The following is a 13,839-nucleotide window of genomic DNA, read 5'->3' on the forward strand; positions in this document are numbered from 1 at the left end:
AACTAAGTATAATATCCCGACTAAATCTTTGCGCTTTTACCAACAGCAACTATTATTGTGATACTTTTCCCCAACGTTCGTCAGTTAGTTTCTTAATCCCCAGAACAGGTGTGTTTTAGTCTTTTGGGACTAGAGTTTTGTTTAATTATAAGATATTTAGTGTCATGTGTAAGCAATATGTTTGTTATCGGAAAGGGGGTGAAAGTACTAAAATTATCATTTTGACAAAGCTAATTAATCTTGAACATTTTTAACCATTTTTAGAAATAATAGATTGTAACACACCTCTCATTAAAATATCAGGTCAAAAGAATCAATTGGGAAGAAGATCTGACCAAAAGCTCTACCTCCTCTCATTGAACTTAATGTTAATTTTGATTTCCTTCGAACTTTCCGCCGGTAATCCAAAATTCGCACTTTTTGGCCTATTGAACGAGTTCTATGGCGCGATCAGTTTGAGTAGTCGAGCGCGTGATGAAGAGGGCTATGTGAAAACGAACGTGGTCCATCACATGATTAGAAAAGCTATTCTCATTTTTCGTTTCCATTAACATCATATCCGGTTACAAGGATGTAAATAACGACTTTCTCGAACGTCAGTATTAAATCCAAAGGCACTATTACTCATCCAAGCTATAGACAATAAGAGGAAACATGATTTGATGGGTTTCCCATTTCCTTTACCAAAAACTTTAATTTTTTGGTCAATTTAGGCCTATTGCCTCTATTCGGACTAAAGATGCTCTAGTATAGCTAGATGGGAGTTTAAAATGTTTTGACCTTATATCTCACCTATTGTCGCTACTTGGACTACGAGTTCTTTTTCGTTTTATGATTTAATATTCACGACGTACCCGCGCAAAAATGCGTACAAAGCCGTAAATAGATGACAGGATAGAATCCAATGTGTACATATTAGTGTGCAAGTGGAATAAACGACATCCAGTAGATAATTGCGTCCTGGATCTGAGCTGGAGGCACCATAGAAAATAATGCGTACCTGATTTCCTTTCCCAAAAAAATAATAACTTTGAAAGCATTTTTGGCCTATTGACGCTACTCGGTCTACATATACTCTAATCTATACAACAATGAATCTATTACTAAAAAAATGTTCTTGAAAGGGCTCTGTTTTTTAACGCCATACCCATAAAGGGTATAAAGCTGAATGCGAGGGATATTTGGTATCATTCTGGAAATATCTTATCAGCAGTGAACATTTTAAAATGGTTAAAGTTTCCATCAACTTCATTGAAGGAATTGCGCGTGGCCGTCGAGGGGGAAGGCGAGGAGGAAGGCGTGGTGGTAGGCATGGCACACGACTGTGCTATGCTTGTAGGCCGTTTGGCTATATGGCTGCCAACTGTCCGCTGTTAAGAGGTAACGACTATTGTTTTTATAGATTTTATTAGCGATAGGTTAGTGTAATATGGGAAAACTAATTTCGACGTGTCTGTCTGTCTGTCTGTCTGTCTGTTGTTATTGACTTACACCCTAGGGGACCGCGTTCGCAGTTTTCAAATCAGAGCAAACGTTTTCCCAAATTCCGGACCGCATTTACTGTTCCCGGAAATTTGGAAAATTGTATTCCACTTACCATAGCTATTATCCATTACCTGTCTAACACCACCATCCTGTGGCCATTTGTCCATCTCATATGGACACCAGTCTTTACCCACTGGCTTCTATAGTCCACCATTTTCTGGTCTTTGTCCATCCCACTTGGACACCAGTCTGTACACACTGGCTTCTACACACCACCATCTTCTGGTCTTTGTCCATCCCACATGGAACACCAGTCTGTACACACTGGTTTCTACACACCACCATCTTCTGGTCATTGTTTTTGTTCATCCCACATGGACACCAGTCTGCACACCTGGCTTCTACTCCATCATCATCCTTAAGGTTAAGACATACGCGGCGATCGGCCAGGGTTACGAGAAACGTCTGGCCTCCCTAAGGTGGGGCTTCCACCAAAGGTTCACGCAATTGCGCTGTTCTTATCCATAGCTGCGATTCGAAACCCTTATATACTACCTATTTGAGTAAGGCGAAGTAACCGGCGTATGCTTCATTTCAAACGCCAATATTAGTCAAGTCTCTCAAGAATGTTTAATTGTTCTTTTTTAAAACGATGTAACGTTCAATAAAGCAAATAACTAACGAAGAAAATATTAAATATTGATTATATTTATTTTAATATTTAAGATAATGTTGTTTCTCAATTCACAATTAATACGGAAAGAGTTAAAAAGCAGTCTATGTTTTTGTCTGTGTGTGTCCGTCCGTTGTTACACTAGTGCGCTGCGTTAGAAGTTTGTTTTGTTTTGATGTGTAAAGAAATCCTACAGAACCATAATATTCCCTTTATCCTTAATATAAAGTGAATATGTGGAAATATTTTTCGTAATTATGATGCATTTAGTACTTTTGTAGCTTTAAAGCTCTGTTTCATTTTGATATTCCAAAGATTTTTTTTAATATTATTATTTGAAATGGCTGTTTATATATTACTTAAGCTATACTACATCTGTATATAGAATAATCCTTGGTTTAGTGATTTCATGAAGAAAGCTAAGATCTAGACTCCGGCGGGTATATCTAGTATTACCCGCAATAGGCTTAGTGAAATAAAGAGTAAATAATTGAGGCCTGAGGTGAAGTAAACTTTGGGTTTTGATTTTCGTGTCTGAAATGAAGAGTCATCAACGGTTCAGAGTGAGCCGAAAGTTAAATACACTCATAAATAATCAGGTTAAGAATTTATAATAGAAGAAAAGATCATTGTGGCAATTACGTTAGTAGGGCTAAGCTACAGAGTTTTTATTCTCTTTATGGTGCGCATTGACAATCAGTGCGTCTAGCTACAATTTAGCGTTAACACTCATGTTGGCAAACTAAGAATATTGTTGAGGTGAGACAAGACGATAGTGTTTACACTGCAAACCAGTTTTGAATGTAGCTATCAGAATATAGGGTAAACAGCTGAAGCGTAGACTTCATTTCCTGTTCTTTTTGCCATTGACTGATTTCCCTGTGTCCAAGATTTATCCTTATTGGATGTAAAATGTCGTCTGCTTTACTGTAAATTCGCTATGTTTGGAATACTGCTTCAATATTTCGTAAATTTTTACTTCAAAAAAGTGAAATAATTCCATATCTAGGTTAAGTTTGTAGTAGTAGACCTCTTGACTCGGAGAGGTAATATTTTGGTTTTCCCAACTTCTTTATTACAATTTCAACCAACAATGTCTTTTCTAACACCAATGTTCTAAAAACGAAGTATTTTAAATTTCGCGCCAAAGACCTAATTTTCCCGCCATCTACCTGTTACTGTTGGAAGTTAAACATCCAGTGGTTACTGCGCATGTCAATGGGCGGGGCTTCACCTTTCCCCACTCGGTCTATATCCCACTCTAGGTGCAAGTAATGTTGAAGAGCGCGCACGTATCTTTCCAAACCCGGGACACAAACTGCGTCCCATTGTCAGAAAGCATAGCCATAGGGACTCCCCAACGCAGTATAAGAGTTTTAAGAGTTTTACTGACTGTCTCAGCTGTAATGTTCGTTAATGGAATTAGTTGCACATAGCGTGTGTAATAATCCACATACACTAAAATATAACGATTACGCGTAGGAATAAGTGGTAAAGGACCCAAGATATCTACGCCTACTAAATCCCAAGGTTGTTCTACAACGGTGGAATGCATTAAACCGGGTGTTTTGCGGTTCCGTCCCTTATATTGCTGACACATTAAACAAGTGGCAGGACATATGGCGAGATCTTTACGTATTGTAGGCCAATAGTATCTGAATAAAACATGTTCATAAGTGCTATCTCTACCTCTATGTCCCGCGGTCATATGTGTATGGAATAAGTGCAACGCTTGTGGTCTTAAGCTGGTAGGCAAGTATATTTTACGTGGCATGTTACCTTACCGTCTCCTATAGACTAATCACTTCGAATAGATAATTGTTTTACATGTTTTAAATTAGACTGAAGCTTTCACTATTTTGTTTATGCTCCTTGTTTGTTTGACTGAAAACCATCTAGGTGTAGATAACAGTCAGACCAAAAATTTCAAAAATATATATTTTAAATCTAATCAGATACGCCCACCTAGTTGAAAATAGACCTTTTAAATTTGCGGGAGCCATTCTTGAGAATTTTTCATAGCTTGTGGGTTGTCAATTTATCTACCAGTAAATATTTGCGTCTGTATACGATTGACATGTGGGGATTCTGACAATCTTTTCACCCACATAGTGGGGACCCGACTTACATGTGGGGACATTTTAAAGTCCTCACATGTAAGTAATTAGATAAATGATATAATTAGACTAATTAGAGCCCAAATTAATTTTTTTAAAAAAGTCCCCACTTTTAAGGTACTTGGTCTTTTCACATTACAAGTGGGGACCATGGAAATTAACACATATCCGAGAGATGTCGCCAGAGGTTTTCACACACCCGGGTACCCAGTTGTACGAAATGAGGACCATATGGTCTCTTCGGCGTACATGTGGGGGCGCAAAAATGGGTTTTCATTAAAATAAGCACAGATAGATGTCGCTACTTTAGAAATACAAAATATACATTATTCAGCGATAACAATATAAAATCTTGTATCTCACAGACCGAACGGTGATTTTTTCATAATTTAATTACACTTGACGTACGAAAACTACTTTTCCTAATTCTTTAGGCGTCATTAAATTAACTTCGTTTAAAACATTAACTCGATTTAAAAAACTGTATGTCCCCAGATGTACATTAAAGAGATGGCCAAGTTCCCCACATTTTAAAATAGGACTAACGTTACATATAATGTAAATTTCATCATAATTATCAATATTTTAATTAAAAAAAGTGAATTAAAATGAATTTTGAAAACATGTATATTAACGACCCCACTTGTCCGTTGAAATGACAGCGAAGGTCCCCACTTGTAAAATTATCTATTTTAAAAAAATATCTTCAAATATTTGAAGGAACCGTAAAAATCCTATTTCTAAAATTTCATCATAATAATCTACATTTTAATTACAAAAGTATAATATACATGTATTTAGAAAATGTGTGTATAAAAGACCCCACTTGTCTGTTGAAATGACAGCCAAGGTCCCCACTTGTAAATTTATCGAGTGTGAAAAATTATCTTGAAATACTTGATGTAACCATATAGGCTTTGACACTAATTCAAAATCTAAAAATTTATACACAAATGTCCCCAGATATATGGTAGCAAGATGGTTTAGGTCCCCACTTGTAAACCTGAAATTGGCTCAAAACTTAAAAGTTAAGCTAGAAATAGGACTGATTACATAAATTTCATTCTGATAATCAATATTTTAACTATAAAATTATAATATACATGAAATTTGAAAATGTGTGTTTAAAAGACCCCACTTGTCAGTTGAAATGACAGTGAAGGTCCCCACTTGTAAATGTATCGGGTGTGAAAAATGAAATACTTGATGGAATCATATAGGCTTTGAAACTAATTCAAAATCTCTTAATTTATACACAAATGTCCCCAGATATAAGGTAGGAAGACGGTTTAGGTCCCCACTTGTAAATTTATCGAGTGTGAAAAATGAAATTGAAATACTTGATGGAACCATATAGGCTTTGACACTAATTCAAAATCTAATAGTTCATACACAAATGTCCCCAGATATAAGGTAGGAAGACGGTTTAGGTCCCCACTTGTAAACCTGAAATTAGATCAAAACTTAAGTGTTAAGCTAGAAATAGGACTGATTACTTAAATTTCATTCTGATAATCAATATTTTAACTATAAAATTATAATATACATGAAATTTGAAAATGTGTGTTTAAAAGACCCCACTTGTCTGTTGAAATGACGGTGAAGGTCCCCACTTGTAAATTTATCGAGTGTGAAAAATGAAATTGAAATACTTGATGGAACCATATAGGCTTTGACACTAATTCAAAATCTAATAACTTATACACAAATGTCCCCAGATATAAGGTAGGAAGACTGTTTAGGTCCCCACTTGTAAACCTGAAATTAGCTCAAAACTTAAGTGTTAAGCTAGAAATAGGACTGATTACTTAAATTTCATTCTGATAATCAATATTTAAACTATAAAATTAAAATATACATGAAATTAGAAAATGTGTGTTTAAAAGACCCCTCTTGTCTGTTGAAATGACTGTGAAGGTCCCCACTTGTAAATTTATCGAGTGTGAAAAATGAAATTGAAATACCTGATGGAAATATATAGGCTTTGACACTAATTTAAAACCTAATAATTTATACACAAATGTCCCCAGATATAAGGTTGGAAGACGGTTTAGGTCCCCACTTGTAAACCTGAAATTAGCTCAAAACTTAAGTGTTAAGCCTTTCAAAGGTCCGATTACCTAAATTTCATTATAATAATCAATATTTAAACTATAAAATTAAAATATACATGAAATTAGAAAATGTGTGTTTAAAAGACCCCACTTGTCTGTTGAAATGACTGTGAAGGTCCCCACTTGTAAATTTATCGAGTGTGAAAAATGAAATTGAAATACTTGATTGAACCATATAGGCTTTGACACTAATATAAAACATAATAATTTATACACAAATGTCCCCAGATATAAGGTTGGAAGACTGTTTAGGTCCCCACTTGTAAACCTGAAATCAGCTCAAAAATTAAGTGTTAAGCCTTTAAAAGGTCCGATTACCTAAATTTCATTATAATAATCAATATTAAAACTATAAAATTAAAATATACCTGAAATTAAAAAATGTGTGTTTAAAAGACCCCACTTGTCTGTTGAAATGACGGTGAAGGTCCCCACTTGTAAATTTATCGAGTGTGAAAATTGAAATTGAAATACTTGATGGAACCATATAGGCTTTGACACTAATTCAAAATCTAATAACTTATACACAAATGTCCCCAGATATAAGGTAGGAAGACGGTTTAGGTCCCCACTTGTAAACCTGAAATCAGCTCAAAACTTAATTGGTAAGCTAGAAATAGGACTGATTACTTAAATTTCATTCTGATAATCAATATTTTAACTATAACAGAAAAAGTTTCTTGTATTAGAGTGAGTTATTAAAGTCTTTGTGAGAGGAGGATTTATTTTGTTGTTTTTTGCCTGTGGATTTATAGACTTATATACTTTTTTCCAGTATTGGTTATCAGCAGTGGCTTTCAGCACAAGCAAAACTAGGTCTCTATGTAACGACGAACAAATATTTTGTTTCATTATACAGAATATCGCGTTTTAAAATCCTAAATATCAGTATTGCTTTCTTCTGTTGGCAGTACGCAAAAACCTACCTCCCATAGAGACCTAGCATTGCTCGAACTGACCACCGAAGCTGGAACAGTGTATATATCGCGTCAGCTGCCGTCGGAGGTAAGGAGTAGAGCGAGGGGTTGGATATTTTGGATAAAATGTAGGGGATTTCGAAATCCAATTTGATTTCTTCGTGTATCGTTTGATTTCGTCGGATTTTGATTCATTTCAAGATTCGATAAATTCCCACGGATTTCGTCGGATTATATTTCCACGGATTTTGAGGTATTTCCTGTGATTTCCTCGTATTTTCAGATTTTTCTGTTGATTTCGTTGGATTCTGAGATTTTTTCTTGGATTTTGTGATTGTTTTAATGAATTTCGCGATGTCTTTACTGATTTTGTGATTTTTTTAATGATTTTTTATTTTGTTTTTTCTTTACTGATTTTCTGATTTCGTTATTTCGTTACTGATTTCGGATTTTTGTAAAATTTCGAAATCAGCGAAATTAGTTTGATTTCATTCCGGATTTCTGATTTTGTTATTGATTTCTTATTTCTTAAGTTGGATTTCGTGAATGACCGACCCCTCGGAGTCGCCTATCCTATAGCGAGAAAAAAATTTCCTCACGCGTTTATGATTTCACAACAAAACGAGAGGAGAGGAGAATCTCGTCTGGTTGCCATCCATTATGACAGTGCAGAGAATGTAGGGGAGAATTATACACCTTCTGTTTTGTTCTGCCAACTACTGTTGGTTCTTTACATGTACATGAAAGAAACAGATGAAAATCGGGTTCGGGGTAGGAGTGTTGTTCAAAGACTGGTAAAAAGGAGACAGAAGTAGATTACCGTGGCGCGAAAAGTTTATTTTTGAATTTTGCCTCTGATTTCCAGAAATCTTATGGTTGAAATGTATTTATTATTATCTGGGAGAGTTTCTAATTGTGTTTGATAAGGCTAAATATGTTTAAAATTATATTAACGGCTTGTTGAAAATAAAATTTAACATAGAGTTGTAGCTTTAAGTTCATTTACTTCTGACAAGAAAATCTACGTGACGAATTGTAGGCGGATTTATATATAATGATAATGCATGAAAGGGATAAAATAGATCGGATAACAGAGACAGATAGCATCACTTGACGTGGGGCCTTTGGGACTTGGGCTAAATATATTTTTAAAAGTGGACAAGAAAATTTCACTCTTCGTTTCTCTTTGGGTACATTATGGGTTACTATACCGAAGGTTTACGAATAACTAAAAACGTGGACGTGGTCATGTGGTACACTGCAGGCTTGTGTTATGTGACTTAAGAGTCGCGTACAAGTGTCTTCATCGTTATCGGCGTTAATCTCTGTTGAAAAGGAGAATTAATTGTTGCAACTAATTGGAAGAATAGGAACTTGGCAATTCGGGCTTAACTCCGCCCCCAGCGCCATTATGGTATGTTTTTTAACAGAATGAAAGCTATATAAGCCCCTCCTCCTGGTAGGTTTTTTAGCACAACTGAAGGTAGACTGACGTTGCATGATGTAGTACTGCCAAGTCCCTATTATGGGTTTGATATAGCTTCTGGAAGGCTTCTGGTTTGTTCGCATTTATTTTGCAATTCCTTCACAACATGTTAATTTTGGACTAATTACACAAATTTAAAATAATCCTAATTAAAGTGTCGTTTAAATGGAAACTGGTTCCAAGCGTAATTTGAATTACCGCAGACATTTGTGAGATATCAAGGTTAGATTAATTACTTTTAGATGAAAACAGTGGGGAAGTTATTTTGTCTCGGTTATGACAGCTAATCCACCTTAATCCCAATCGTCTTAAGTTGGGGCTATCTCGGGATTCTTGGAGGGGATTAACTGGAAGAAAATTAAGAAATTCGTCTGTGGTATGTTACAGTAGCAGCCGACAGACGAATTTCTTCCCGTGCCTCTCCTCCAAGGCGGGCGTATTCGGTGTTGGGATTTTACGGTTTACCGTTCTAGCTACCTCTCTCGTCTAGCTCTTTCCATTGACGTCATACGTGGGCGGCAAAGAATACGCGAGCTGTCTTATATGAGATATAAAGTTTGTATGTCCGGAAAATGGTGAACGACATTAAAGACCGCTATATACGTGTAAACACGAAGGTTTTTTTCCATTCAAAATTGCTAATGTTCACCGTTATTTAGGATAATTATAATGTACCCATAGTAGACCTATATTTAAAATGAAAAGACCAAGTATTTTGTAACAAATTTTATTTCAAGTAGTAACTTTTTTCATTTTAATTTTATCATCGTCAGCTTTGGTTTGTTTTGAAAGGTGATGGCAATAATTCATTCTTATAATAGTTTGTAGATTTGTAAAACCTTACATTAAATTAAAAGTTCATGAAGTAAATAATATTTACCTTTCAGAAAGAATTAGTCTGAAAGCAACTAAAGGCGAAGCGCAACGCGCCGTTACCAGAGAGAATTTAGAAGGGGAGTGGAAGGGGTGGTTTGGAATGTAGCGCAACGTCGTATGCTAAACGTTATCTAGGCAGGTCAATTTCCGGTATGATGCGTTTGTAACAGAGATATTTTAGAACACGTGACCGGAAACTCGCCTACCCCAAAAAGCTCAACGCGACATCTTGTTTGGGCGTCATCACGTTTAATAGAGTCAAGGGGGGGGCCTTCCACTCCCCTTCTAAATTCTCTCTGCCGTTACCGCCTAAGATTTGAATTTATAACGGATAATCGGCCTCGCCCTAAACCATTGAAAGTTAGGTAGGGGTGAAGAAGAAAGGGGGTATACAATTTTCGAAGTAGAGAGACGTTTTCTCTCTCTGTCTCTGGACGCAGCTAACGCGGATACTTGTTTCTCGCCCACGTAAGACGTCATAGTAAGGGAAAAAATTACTAGAGCCCCCCTACTACAAAAAGGAGAATCTCCCGCTTACCACCCCTGAAGGATGCTCCGACCTAATAATGCGAAGCGTGGACCTTGTACAGACCTTGCCTCTCCTCCACGAATCACAAGATAAGCCTATTTTCTGGCGATAGGGAATAAGGTGGATCATAAGTTAATAAGTTATTTTCCGTAAGTATGAAACTTATGCTAGAGACTTACTGAGAGCTATCGAGATGGACGCTAGAATTGAGTACACTCGGTTTTCCAGTCCATCTTTCTATTTAGTCTGTGTTAAGCCTTTGTCAACGTCACTTCAACACAAGCTCTCAGTAACCAGTGACAAACTTATGGAACATATCTTATGACCTTATGGTGGATTGAAAATATTAATTAGTAATAATTCGTATTCATAATAAATTAGGAAAATTGAAGCGTTTAAATAGTTTTTAAAGCCATAATTAATTACTTGAGACTCAATCGCAATCAGTGCCTACAGATGGAAAGTTCAAACAGAGAGCTTCGAACGGTATGAGTCGTAGGATTTAAAAGTATTGTAATAAATGCCGGCGCGATTTATCTATTATGAATAATTGAGGATCCTACCTTTATTTTCTACTATATTTTCACTCTGGAAAATCTAGATGTATGAATAGACAAAAAGGGTAGAAACACTTTGTTTCAATCGTATTTAGAAACTGTGGGTTAAATATTTAATAGGCTTCTTTTTAAGTAATTGTTCAAATTACAAGGGAGGTAAATTAAAAGAACTAAGGCAATTTTAAAGCAAAATATTTAGTGGTTACAAATAATTTTCTTTTCAAGCCATTTTTTATTTTGAAATGTCGATAAATTTGGGAATGAAAACACCGTTATAAAGAAATTTGTTATAAATAAGTAAAACAACGTTAATAAAATACAATGCCAAACCAATTCTTCTCGAATTTTTTTGCAATATTATTCGCATTTAGCTTCTTTAAAATCTCTAGTCTTAAATTGATATGTTCTAGCATCACAGAATTAATTAAGGTTTCTCTTATTAGCCTGTAATAATGAAAAGCTTCAATAGTAGGAAGATTTTTAGGGTAATCGCGCTAGTGAAAATTGTTTGTATCTTTCAAAATCTCAAAAAAACATGAATACCTTTAATATGTTAATTTCTTGCTGAGCTGTGCTAATTAACTGGCAACTAAATAATTATAAATAGCAATTAGAAAAATGGTTTTGAACTAATTAATTAGCCAATTAGCAATAAGACATAAAATAGTTAAATTCAATGATAAATTAGTCATCTATTTTTCAAGTAATAAATTACAATTTCAAATTTCTAATTATTTACCTGTATAATTAAGGTCAAAAAACTGCAAGTAACAAATAACGCCTTAAAAGTGCCCATAGACTTCCTATTCCGCCTTTGGTAATGCATTTACCTTATTTTTAACAGTTTAAAGAACATAATAATTACATTCATAATCTTTATCCTTTAATTATAGCATATACTTAAGACTTTGCTCTCTCCGTTGCTTTAAATGAAGATTGAAAACTATAGCCTTTCCAGTTCAAATATTCTTCATATTTAATTTAAATTTCCTCAAATTTGACGAACTAGACCCTTATTTTACTTACCAAAATGTTTTAAAGGTTCAAATAAGTATTCTTTTATGTTAAACATACCAAATAATGCTTATATTCAAGTAGTTATATTTGTCTGTTTAAATGAATCAAACAATTTTATTTCTACCTAAAGAAAACCAATACCTTAACATCAGATTGCACTTTATTACCACCGATGAATTATTAATTTTATATATATTTAACTGTGATAACTATAACCAACTGTATTTTTTATATATATATATATATGCATTTATTACTCTTATATACAATTACTGTGAAAATTATAACCATTTGTAGTACAAGGCGGTAAACTCTGACTTTATGTAGCAAACAACAAATAAATAAAACATATGAATAATTCTTGGTGGCGTCAATGAATAACTTTAACGGTTGCATATGTCAAGCTTAAAATTCAATGCTAATATCTGCAGGCAGTCTTGGATTTGCATGTTTTGCCAAGATTGTTTTTTTCCAAGAGCTTTCCATATTACATAAACTGATTATCTTCAGGAATCTGAAAGATTTCAACGATATTTTCGAAGCCTTCTCGTAGATTATTTTTTACATCGATAACTGACAAGCGTAATAAATCTTGTTCCTACTAAATTAAGGAAAATTGTAATCATTTTAGTGGTTTAAAAAGCCAAATTTTAAGCGGACGTCCAGAATGCCAGAACACAGGGCGCCACTTTTTTACAGAATTACAGATAGTGCCTACAAGTGCCCTCAGTAGGAAAACTACTATAGCAGTAGTTTTATAGAAAAAGACTTATATTTAAGTTAATTACCGGTGAAACTGGTTCAAAATTGCATATATATAATAAGTAAGCTATGATCTATATTATAAACCATTTTAAAATTTAATTCCGAACTAATTTACTTAAAATTAAGATGCCTACAACTTACTATTTTACAGAAAATGCTTATATTTAAGTTAATTACGGGTCAAATTAATTCAAATTTACTCTACATAATCAGAAACGTGTTTGGTTTAATATACACTACTTAAATAGTTAATAACTAGCTATTATCTCACTTAAATTCAGGGTGCCTACAACAAACTATTTTACAGATTCATGGGTGCCTCCAAATATACTATTTTACAGAAAAAGCTTATATTTAAGCTAATTACCGATCAAATTAATTCAAATTACCTACATCTACTAAGAATATTACGCTCTATAATATAAACGCGTTTAAAAATTAATTTCTATCAAATATACTTAAATTTAAGGGTGCATACAGATTTTGTACTCGGGAAAAGATGACTTACAGGAGGCACTATTTTACAGAAAATGCGATAATTTAAATAAATTACGGGTCAAATTAATTCAAATTTACTTTACATAATCAGAAACGTGTTTGGTTTAATATACACTACTTAAATAGTTAATAACTAGCTATTGTCTCACTTAAGTTCTGGGTGCCTACAAGACACTATTTTACCAAAACGCTTTCATTTAACTTAATTTTGCATGGAATTCAATCTAAGTTGGTACATATACATTTGAGATTGCGCTGATTAATTTAAACGCGACTTAAAGTTAATTCTGAGCAATTATTCTCAAATAAATGGTGCTTACAACTTTTGAATTTTACATAACCTGGGTGTCTACAACTTTTGGATTTTACATAACCTGGGTGTCTACAACTTTTGGATTTTACATAACCTGGGTGCCTACAAGACACTATTTTACAAAAACGCTTTCATTTAACTTAATTTTGGATGGAATTCAATCTTAGTTGATGCATATATATTTGAGATTGCGATGATTAATTTAAAGGCAACACAGTTTCTCGATGCAACTACCCTTTTTGAAACACTCTGTATAAATTAACGTAATAATTTTTGTAAGTTTTGTTAATGGTTTTGATGTTATTTTATCAATTTAAAACAACAGCACTCTTCCGTTTTGAACCATTAAATTATTAAATAACCAAAGAATTAACACAACAGTTATCCAGGAAAAAATTGGTGTGATGGTTTAATGGGTTATATTGGAGAAATTTGATCACATTAAAATTTATTAAATATGACGCAAAACAATAGGACTAGGGCGCATACTAG

At 34.2% G+C, this 13,839-nt stretch overlaps 1 long non-coding RNA gene across 1 annotated transcript; it reads left to right on the plus strand.

Moving 5' to 3' along the window:
* The first annotated feature begins 7,813 nt into the window (after window positions 1-7,813).
* LOC149685532 (uncharacterized) lies at window positions 7,814-11,704 on the plus strand. The gene is made up of 3 exons (XR_016384013.1): window positions 7,814-8,720; window positions 11,507-11,571; window positions 11,648-11,704. It is a non-coding gene; the product is annotated as an uncharacterized LOC149685532 (long non-coding RNA).
* Window positions 11,705-13,839: the final 2,135 nt, after the last annotated feature.

Source organism: Phalangium opilio, unplaced genomic scaffold, assembly GCF_054372755.1.
Source record: "Phalangium opilio isolate 3A_F unplaced genomic scaffold, DU_Popi_V2 ptg000032l_1, whole genome shotgun sequence".
NCBI classification, from domain to species: Eukaryota; Metazoa; Arthropoda; class Arachnida; order Opiliones; family Phalangiidae; genus Phalangium; species Phalangium opilio.